Here is a 10,744-nt window from a genome sequence, read left to right as displayed (position 1 = left end):
GCTCAACGCTCCGATGCGCGAAACGCGCCTTTATTAATGCCCTCGTAAATTGACACGAGTCCAACCGTCCTTGGCCTCCTTGGAAATTGGGGACTTCATTACTGATCCCGCTGATAATACCCTTTTCGAATTCTGCATGAATTAATTCTCACCAAACTCCCATCCCCTATATAAAGTAAGCAGATGGTTACTCCACAACCCATGAACCTCTCAACACAAACAGAGCAAAACACCTTCTTCCAACTTCACATGCCCTTTTAACAACCCCGCCGGAATTGTCGCCGGGACTAAAAAAAAACCGGTATGGCCGCAGCCCCCACTGGGCTTTCGGTGCGGCAGAGTCTAGGTGTAACCCTGATGGTGCCCTTCGAGGTATCCCAGAGGGATGTTGTTAGAGAACCTAAGGTCCTTCCCCGGAGCACACCTCCGACGAGGAAGACGCATGAATTCACCTCATGGGCGGTGCTCGAGTGTTGCCGTCTCCAACGGCCAACACTTGAGAGGAACGGAGAGAATCGAGGGAACATCATGGGGGAGGGTATCCCGGAGCCTCTGTATCTGCTCCTCTCTTTGTTTCAGCTCTGCCCAGCCGAGGAGGGAGTGGTTGGGGGCCTGAGGGCATGATTGTCCTTCACCTCCTCCACCTTGTGTCAAGCTCTCCCATTCTCTTGGTGCCAAATAAAAGCACGAGTTGACACTTCCCTCCGGCCAGTTTTCCCTTGGAGCGGCTTCACCTGGGCCTCTGATTGTAGGAATAGCTAGGAATAGCAGGTGGCTATTAGCTCGTAAATTTACTTGTAACACAGGCCTACCTGAGCCTCTGATTGTAGGAGTAGCTAGGAATAGCAGGTGGCTATTAGCTTGTAAATTTACTTGTAACACAGGCCTACCTGAGCCTCTGATTGTAATATGTAATTTTTCTACGTTTGAATTAATAATATCAAGATCTTTTGTTTTTCTCTTTCGTTTTTTTTTTTATTTTTTATTTTTTTACAATAAATACTTAAAATTTAGAACTCTTATCTTATTCAATCTGCTGTAAAACAAATACTTAGAACTTAGAACCTTATTTTATTCAATCTACTGTAAAACAAATACTTATAACTTGGAACGTTATCTTTTTCAATCTACCATAAAACAAACACTTAAAACTTAGAACCTTATCTTATTCAATCTACTGTAAAACAAACACTTAAAACTTAGAACCTTATCTTATTCAATCTACTGTAAAACAAATACTTATAACTTAGAACCTTATCTTATTCAATCTACTGTAAAACAAATACTTATAACTTGGAACGTTTACTTGGTGCACCGGCCAGCACCCTAATCCTTCCCACAGACGGCGCCAATTGTAAGGACCCAATTTGAATTGAGTGTTGGGTTTCAGCCCAATAAGCCCAAACAATAAATTTATAGAGAGTGGGTTGACAGACTTAGGTGCTGGCCGTCGATCACCACGCTCCAACTTTTTCTTATAAAAATGGCTAAGTGTTTCCTTACAAATAGGGGAATGCTCCTCGGCCTATGACCGAGGAGGCCCTCGGGTTTTTTCCCCCTCTCCCTGGCTTTACTAGCTCTTCTTTTATAGTTTTCATCTTCCTATTTCCTGCTTCCATCTGTTGATCGTCTATTTGCTTTTCTTCTGGTTGTCCGTCCCATCAGAAGCCTTATCCGCACTCAAGTGGCTCACTCTAACCAACGTTATCCTGCCAAGGGGTTACCTCCCCATTAATGCGGCCAGGGGGGTTGGTTGAGTGCATTCAATGCGATAGTGACAGCTTACTTTGGGGGTTAACCTCTCCCCAAAATCACCTTTGTCAGGCCGAGGACAAGGTATCCTCGGCGTGGATCCAGGAGAATGAGCTTCCCCCTTTCCCTTCAGGAATAGCTTGCGATCCTCGGCATGGGCCTTGGGCCTGCTGTATGATGGGCCGAGGCCATCAGGCCCACGGACCCCACAACAACGTTGTTTTAATTGTTGTGAGAATATGTGTGACTTTTTACTAAAAAAAAGAAAAAAAATATATATGTGACTGAAAAATGAAAAAATATGCAATATTTCGGCAATATCAAAATTGATGTTGAGTTGGTATTATCGAAATATGGTATACTTCCTTGTGAAAAAGAGAGTATTTGGTATATGTGTTTGAAAATATGTATTTTGTTATTTGAAAACATACGTGGAAATACATATGAGTGAAAAAGTGTGTAATATTATTTAAAAACTGAAAATATGTGTTTAAACAAGTCTACCAAACAGCAAAAAAATATTGTAGAAATACGTGTTGTGTTGTTTAAATAACAGTTTTTGTTATTTAAACAACACAACCAAACATCCCCTAAATCCTCTAATTTTTTTTTTTTTTTTTTGGGAGAAAAAATTAAACCTCTAACTTTGTCATCATTTCAATTAAGTCTTTGAATTGTTATATTTATTTCGGGTAAATTACATATTTGGTCTATATTTTTTACACATAATTTCAATTTGGTCTATAACTTTTTTAATTATGTCAATTTGGTTTATAATCTTTCAATATCATGTTAGTTTTGTCCTTATTGTTATCTCTTGAATAGATATTGCTGACATGACAAACGACCAAAAAATAAAAAATTAGTTTCCTTGGAAATTAATTTTTTATTTTGGTCGTTAGTCACGTAAATATTTTGCATTTAAAATATAACGGCTGAGACTAAATTAACACAACACTGAAAGATTAGGAATTAAATTGACACAACTGAAAGGTTATAAATCAAATTGAAATATTGTGTAAAAAATAAAAATCAGATAAATAATTTACTCATTTATCTATTTTTGTTAATTCAACCCTTTTAATATATTTTACATGGAAATGCTAATTAGTTTTTAGTTAGAATAATACTAGACATATGATAATATTATAAGGACAAAGTTTAGCTACAAAATTGGTTATAGCCTTAGGCTACAAACTCACTTAATAAAATAAATATTACTGTATATTTTGAAAATCTAACCGTTGAATTACATGTTCTTTACGCTCTTAATGTACATGTCAATTTTTGTGTTAATCGGATATCATTTACTATAAAATCTATAATCTTATATTTTATGCATAATTTTATATTACAAAAACTTGCAATTTAAAAATTTATTAATGACATATCTATTGATCTTTCATTTTTTTGAAATTTTGTAAACATGGAGGATATAAGAAGAAGATGCAATCCAATGGTGGATTTGTCTAAATTCACCTTCAATAAAAAGATATTGAGTAAGTTTGTAGCCTAAAGCTACAATCGATTTTGTAGCCAAACTTTGTCTTTATTATAATGAGGCAACAATTATGATTTTAATTTGATTTATAAATGATGGAAAAACCAACTATAATATTTAACATTTTCAACCCATGAAAGCTTTCAAAAGTAGATCTCGCAACAAAATGGAAGATTATAGGCTAGTGTTTGGCATGACACATAAGATTATAGGCTCTTGTGTTTGCCATGACACACAAATTATGGAAGATTAGAAATGGCACATAGAAATGACAAACAAATGAGTTTACCAAAAAAAAAAAAAACAAATGATGGTATATTTTTATCATGATGGAATACTAGAAGCTTCTATAATGGTATATTTCTGGTATATATTTCTAATAAATGTGTTTATCATGGTATATTTTTCATTTCTGTGTCATGGCAGATGGAAGATTTCGCAACGAAATGGAAGTTTAAGGCTTTCAAAATTGCTGTAACTACCGTAATTTAGAGCAAACAACCCATAGGTGTAGTTACTGTCTCACAACCTATTCTTAATTAAAGTCAAGATTGCCACCTAAAAAGAAAAATTATTCCTCTAGCGACTTACTTTTGCTTTCACTGTGGTGCTACAAAGACACATTTGTCTAAATTGTTTCAAGTTAGAAATCTAAGAATCGAGTTTCTTAGCCTAGACAAGAGATCACGTTTCATCTTGAGCTTGTTGACCCTTTGAAGCAAAGGTTGGCATTTGCCTCCCCTCCAAAAGAATTTTATTTCCTTCTCTTGGACATCTCGCATATGCTATAAGTGTAAAGCCACCCAACCTACAAAGCCCAAAACTAGTGTTGTGTGAGTGAGGAAGGATTCTCGAAGTTGAGTGTCATTATGCATGTCCATTTCTTTGATAATTCCTATCTCTTGTTGGACATAACCTCATTGACTCTCCATGTTGTATACTTCATATGGTATAATCATCCTAAGAGTATGTGTACATTATTGTACGCTTCATGTTTTCCATTTGCTCTTACATAATGTGTATTTTTGTTTGTATTAAAATTATAGAAATAACAAAAAAATAAAATTGAAAATACGAAAAAGGAGAAGAAGCCTTTTTTTGGCCATATTACACTGAAGTCATAGCTAATGTACATGTAGTAGTTTGGACTTGCACTAGTATGCTCTAGTTATTTGATCTAAGTTTAGTTCCATGTGTGAGTGTTTGGAATGTAATTAGGAGTGTGATTGGCGTGTAAGTGATCAAATTCAAAAACCATACACCGTAAATTCTAAATAATAAGCTTACAGATTCTCTTGCTGGCTGTTGTACCATGCTCTCATACTTGATTGAAAAAGTTTATGTTCATGTATTATTTAAAGGGTGAACATTGCTTGTAAAACTAGGGCATACACATGTTGGTAGAAGCAAATGATCATGGATGTGCAAAACTGATCATCAATCAATAGTATATAACGTTTTTTGTTAGGATTAAACACTTATCCACTACCCCAAAAGCTATAGTTAATGGTAAAGGCGCAACTTTATTCCCTTAAAAGATGGCAGAACCAACAAGTCAATTGAGACTTGGCTTAACTCGGCTTCTATCTTGGTTGAATGCTATACTTGGCTCACTAAGCCTTTGCCCAATAGTCTTGTAGTCATTGGTGAAGCCGAAGGGGGCAATTCCCCCCCCTAATGTAATGCAAACACTAATGTTATGCACACAATTTTTTTTTCACAAACAAGTTTCACAATTGTTAAAGTAGTTGATTGTGAATGGTAGACACAACTGACACTCATAGATCCATCACTCATAGTCAATCATTTCGTGAACAACTGTGAATGTTATTGTGAAAAAAGTTATATCTATAGCATTATTGAGTGCTTAAAGTCTAAAAATTTTAAAGTGTCAACTAACATTTCTCTCTCATCTCATGAAGTCTTTGTATAAACTCAAAATTTAGCTACTTAAAAATAATAGTGGAAGAAGGGTTGTATTCTACATAGTTTTTTAAAGGCATTCAAAGAAGTGAGATATGTTTACAACTTTATAGTTATATTGCTATATTCTTTAACGTTTTCAAATTGATTTATTATTTTCATTGTATTTTGAGAATTCAAATTATATGTTTAAACTTTATATATTTAAATTATTCTCTTAATTTGATTGTTCTTGACTATGAATTGTGCTTTATTTCTTAATTTTTATGATATGAAATATGTATCATGGATAAATTTTTTATTATATATTTTGCTATTAAAATTAATTAATATTTTAAATTAATTTTACTTTCAATTTAGTCTTTTGATCTTGCCCTTCCTGTGTTAAAATCTTGGCACTGCCATTACGGTAGTTAAGGGAAATACGTGTAAGGATCTCTTTGGAGTATAATGTTACAATATAAGTTGACAACTTGACATTTATGGTCACATATTTCACCTTTCTCTCACAAATTTTTTTACTCTTTTTTTTTGCTGAATATATATATATATATTTTTTACTTTTAAGCTTTAGATGTAAATAGACCCTAACTAAGTTTCTTTTTGAAAGTCTCAATTGGGAAAACATACATTGAATTTGGAATGTGTGTAAAAATTAAGAGGGAAAAAGCATTTAATTTGAGAGTAAGGAGCGGGAAGGGGGGGGGGGTGGTTTGAAGAGAGGGAAAAAGTATGTAATTTGTCATGTTTTTCTTAGACATGGCAAAACAGGTCAAAATTTTCTGACCCGACCCGACCCGACCCGAAAAATACTCGACCCGAACCCGATTTTTTTGACCCGAAACAAAAACAGGTTAACCCGTGACCCGACCTGTGTTTTTTGCGGGTCAACCCGACCCGACCCGCAACCCGAACCATTTTTTTAAAACTTTTTTTTTTTGGTAAAAAAAATAGTAAAACTAAGACAATATTGGTTTAATTGTTTATTGTGAACTTTAAGGAAACAATTGATACATTTACATAACTATATGCAAATTAATTGAAAGATTAATGGTTGAACATTCTGTAATGAGTGAATATTTTTAGATATCAAATAGTAAAGTACATGCCAAGATAATCTGTTACAGTAAGTTAAAAAATAGATTTAAAATTGTAGACATGTAAGAAATATTCACAAGTGTGAAAATAGTGAAGCTAAAGTATCAAATTAGCATAAATTATGAATACTTAGACCTATTTTTTAATAATTTATGTCCAAAATAAACGGTTTTCAAAATAAATTATGATATATCCTAGAGTGTGTGTTGCTTAACAATAATATGATATTCATAAAAGAGACCATGTATAAATAAGTAAGCAATCAAATTTTAAAGTATATCTCAAATTGAAATAGAGTGTCAACCACAACTGATAATAGATTATAAAATTAATTTTCAAGATTGTAAATTTCTTATATATTTTATTCTTTATCAAATGAGTTATCCAATAAGTCATTTGTAATTTTGTTTTATATTTGGAATGTTGATATTGTGCAGAAATAAAACTTGTGTATTTGTTTTACTTATCTTTGTGTTATTTTGTTTTAGATAGTAATGTTAGGATTTGTATAATTTTAAAATTGTTGAATAAGTATTAATAAGTTTAATTGAGTTCATTCTTGATATAAGTGGTGAATTCAAAATAATGCATTTTACATTAAGTAATTTGTTGCATAACTTTCCAAATGACAGATACATGTTGTTTTCTATATAAAAATTAAATAATAAAAAAATTCATGTGAAAAATACGGGTCAACCCAACCCGACCGACCCGACCCGCAACCCAATTGACCCGAACCCGATTTTGACCCGCTTAAAGTGACCCGTTTTTTACCCGTGACCTGTTTGACCCGCAACCCGATTGACCCGACCCGACCCGCCCGTTTTGCCATGTCTAGTTTTTCTGTCGCAATTGATGGAGTCTCCCATGTGATGCAGATGTGGTGCTTGAAATATGTTATTTAAGCAACAATTAGCTCTTCGAAGAATTTTTCAATTAGGATTTGAATAAGACCATTAACACCCCNATATATATATTTTTTACTTTTAAGCTTGCTCATTAAATTATCACATATTAAACACAAGTGATGTGTGATAATAAATGCATCTCTTTTCCTTTTTTATTACCAAAAAAAAAAAAAAAAATCTCACTATAGAAAGATTAATTTTATTCAAGCTAATTAATTTTCAGTAAAAATTTTAGCATAAGCATAATTTCCTAGACATTCCCCCCCCCCCCCTTTTTTTTTTGCGACTGTAGTGTTATTCAATCATTTTTAAGTCTTGGTTTTTCTACTAATTCAAATAATTTATCCATTTTGTCTGTTTGTTGTTGTTGTTGTTTGATTGCAGCAAAGTTTTAGGAATACAAAGGCACAACAGTAAGTATGCATTGCTAATTTATTGTTGGTTAAAATTTTAAATCTCAGGTTGATTCTAGCTAACTTGGTGCATCTGCTTTTTACATGTGGAATTGTGTAGCTTGTTAGTGGCCGAACCTGATTGCTTTGTTCAAGGGCATGATGGACCTGCTTATCATATCAAATTCTATGGTGATAATGAAGATGCCTTGTTACTAAGGTTTGGTTTGGCTCTAATCTCTCTCTCTCTCGCTCTCTCTCTCTCTCTCTACATGCACGCACACACATAACACGGCAAACATTAACTGAGTGGTGACATATAGTTTCTTTCATCTATACTATTATCATGGAAGTGACCATTTAAAATGGAATAGGTACAACCCAATTGGTTAATCCACTTTGCTGCCTACTTTTCAAATATCCTAAAATATAATTACATATTTACATTGTTAAATTTAACTTACAAGAAATACTCTAGAGTCAAGATTAAGGTCCAAGAGATGATAAGATTATAAATTTAAAATTCTTACATATTAGCACATATATTAAGGAAAACCTATTTGCTTTGTATTAATTCAGTCTTTTATAAATGAAGATTATTTAGTACTTCCAAGATTAATACCCTCTCTTCTCAGATGAATAATGAATCCTTCCATAAATTTTCATGGATTAATGATTAAGCTATTTTAATATGTATCCTAAATTTTGATTTTCATTGTCGTTGAATTATATATAAAGGTTGTGTTCATGCATCGCATGCATACACTTATAGTCTCATGTTAAGATTATAGCTTTTAAATTCTCCAATTACAGATTATAAAATTGTTAAACAAGGTGCACACTACCCTAATACATTTTCAAGTTTCAACACAACTTTCCAAATTCAAGGTCCGTTTAGGTTAAAACATCCTACATTAATGATGAATCAAAAATGCGGTATAGACTTTATAGACTGTAAACTATTCTGAAGAAAGTATTGCATGCCATAGTCTCACTCACTCACTTTCTCTCTCTCTCTCTCTCTCTCTCTCTCTCTCTCTCTCTCAATAATTCAAAAACATATAAAGAATCATAGTGCAAACATTAACTGTGCTATGCGTTGGTTGAAAGTATGTGATATAAGATGGTATTAACTGATTTAGGAGCCTTATATGGTTTTTTTCTCTCTCTCTCTCTCTCTCTCTCTCTCTCTCTCTCTCTCTCTCTCTCTCTCTCTCAATAATTCAAAAACATATAAAGAATCATAGTGCAAACATTAACTGTGCTATGCGTTGGTTGAAAGTATGTGATATAAGATGGTATTAACTGATTTAGGAGCCTTATATGGTTTTTCAGTGAATAAGTGTGTGGTGAGGATGAGGTTGTACGTATTGTATTTATAAGTTGTACGCTAATAGACTAGACAGGACTCCATTCCTCTCTCTCAATAATTCAAAAACATATAAAGAATCATAGTGCAAACATTAACTGTGCTATGTGTTGGCTGAAAGTATGTGATATAAGATGGTATTAACTGATTTAGGAGCCATATATGGTTTTTCAGTGAATAAGTGTGTGGTGAGGATGAGGTTGTACGTATTGTATTTATAAGTTGTACGCTAATAGACTAGACAGGACTCCATTCCCATGTGCATCTTTTCTTAAGTCTTCAATTTTCTCAACTTGTGTCACTAATCACTATCCTATCATATGATATCTATACAGTGTCTTGTCATTGTCAAGTCTCCTTTGCTTTTTACAGGTGAGTGGTGACATATATAGAAGAGCAAATTGCAGTAGTACTTATGGGAAAATACAGGATCTCAATCCCCATTGGTAAAATAATTAAGGTACTCTCTCTCTCTCTCTCTCTGGTTGTGGTGGGTTGTTGAATTGGGGCAAGCAGGTGGCTTGCATGGAGTAATAAGGTGGTTTTATTTGATAATGGGAGTGTTGACTGTTTTGTGTAATATTGGAAGATTCTTGTTGAATTGTTTTTATTTGATTAATTTATTTTAGGCTATTGCTAGTAATGATGTTATAATTACCAAATGTATTGATAACTTCTCTATGCATTTAAATTCATTGTTTTCTTAGGAATATAGCTAAAAGTGAATGATTAAAGATGATTTGTTTCTTAAATTAAGGTGAAATTGTGTAAATGAAATGTGTGTTAACTCTTGCTTTGTGCTTTCATGAAATCACATTATGGGTATTTCTTGTAAACACTTTATAGCAATGGATAGGAGTTGGATGAAAATTAAGAATAGAAGGTCATGAGAATATTTAGATGGAGTCCAATAGTTTCTAAATTTTGCATCTAACCATGCACACTCGGATGGAACAATTTCATGTTTGTGTAAAAAATGTGTGCATACAAATTCGTAGCCTATAGATGTTGTACAGGCTCACTTAGTGTCAAAAGGGATTAGTAAGGGTTATAACCCTTAGGTTTTTAATGGGGAATCATAATCTGCATAGACTTCTTCCGAAATTCCTAAGAGTCATGTCCAAGAAAACCAGATAAAGTATGTCGATCTTCATGACATGTTGCATGACATGTTCCCCATACAAGATATGGCATCTAGGCCAATAGAAGAAGTCCTTATTGCGCAACAACCCATAGAAGGTCCTGCAAAAGGTCCTAATGAAGATGCACTATGGTTTATGAAATTTTTTGAAGATGCTAATCAACCTTGTCATGAAGGTTGTAAGCATTTTAGCAAATTGTCAGCCATTGTACATTTGTACCACATGAAGTGTCTTAATGGTTGGACCAACAAATCATTTACAATGTTGTTGCAATTTTTGCTTGATTTTCGTCCTTCAAATGCTAAGTTGCTAAAAGATTGTTATGAGGCTAAGAAGATTATTAAGGATTTGGGCTTGAGCTATGAGAAGATCCATGCTTGTCCTAAAGATTGTATTTTATATTGGAAGGAGAATGCCAACCTTGAAGCTTGTCAGAACTGTAACCGTTCAAGATAGAAAAGTAATGAGTCTAAAGGTCAACAAGCATTTTAGCAAATTGTCAGTCATTGTGCATTTGTACCACATGAAGTGTCTTAATGGTTGGACCAACAAATCATTTACGATGTTGTTGCAATTTTTGCTTGATTTTCGTCCTTCAAATGCTAAGTTGCTAAAAGATTGTTATGAGGTTAAGAAGATTATTAAGGATTTGGGCTTGA

The sequence above is a fragment of the Quercus suber genome, unplaced genomic scaffold, assembly GCF_002906115.3.
Source record: "Quercus suber isolate HL8 unplaced genomic scaffold, Cork oak 2.0 scaffold_401, whole genome shotgun sequence".
Lineage (NCBI taxonomy): Eukaryota > Viridiplantae > Streptophyta > Magnoliopsida > Fagales > Fagaceae > Quercus > Quercus suber.
This window is presented reverse-complemented; position numbering follows the sequence as displayed.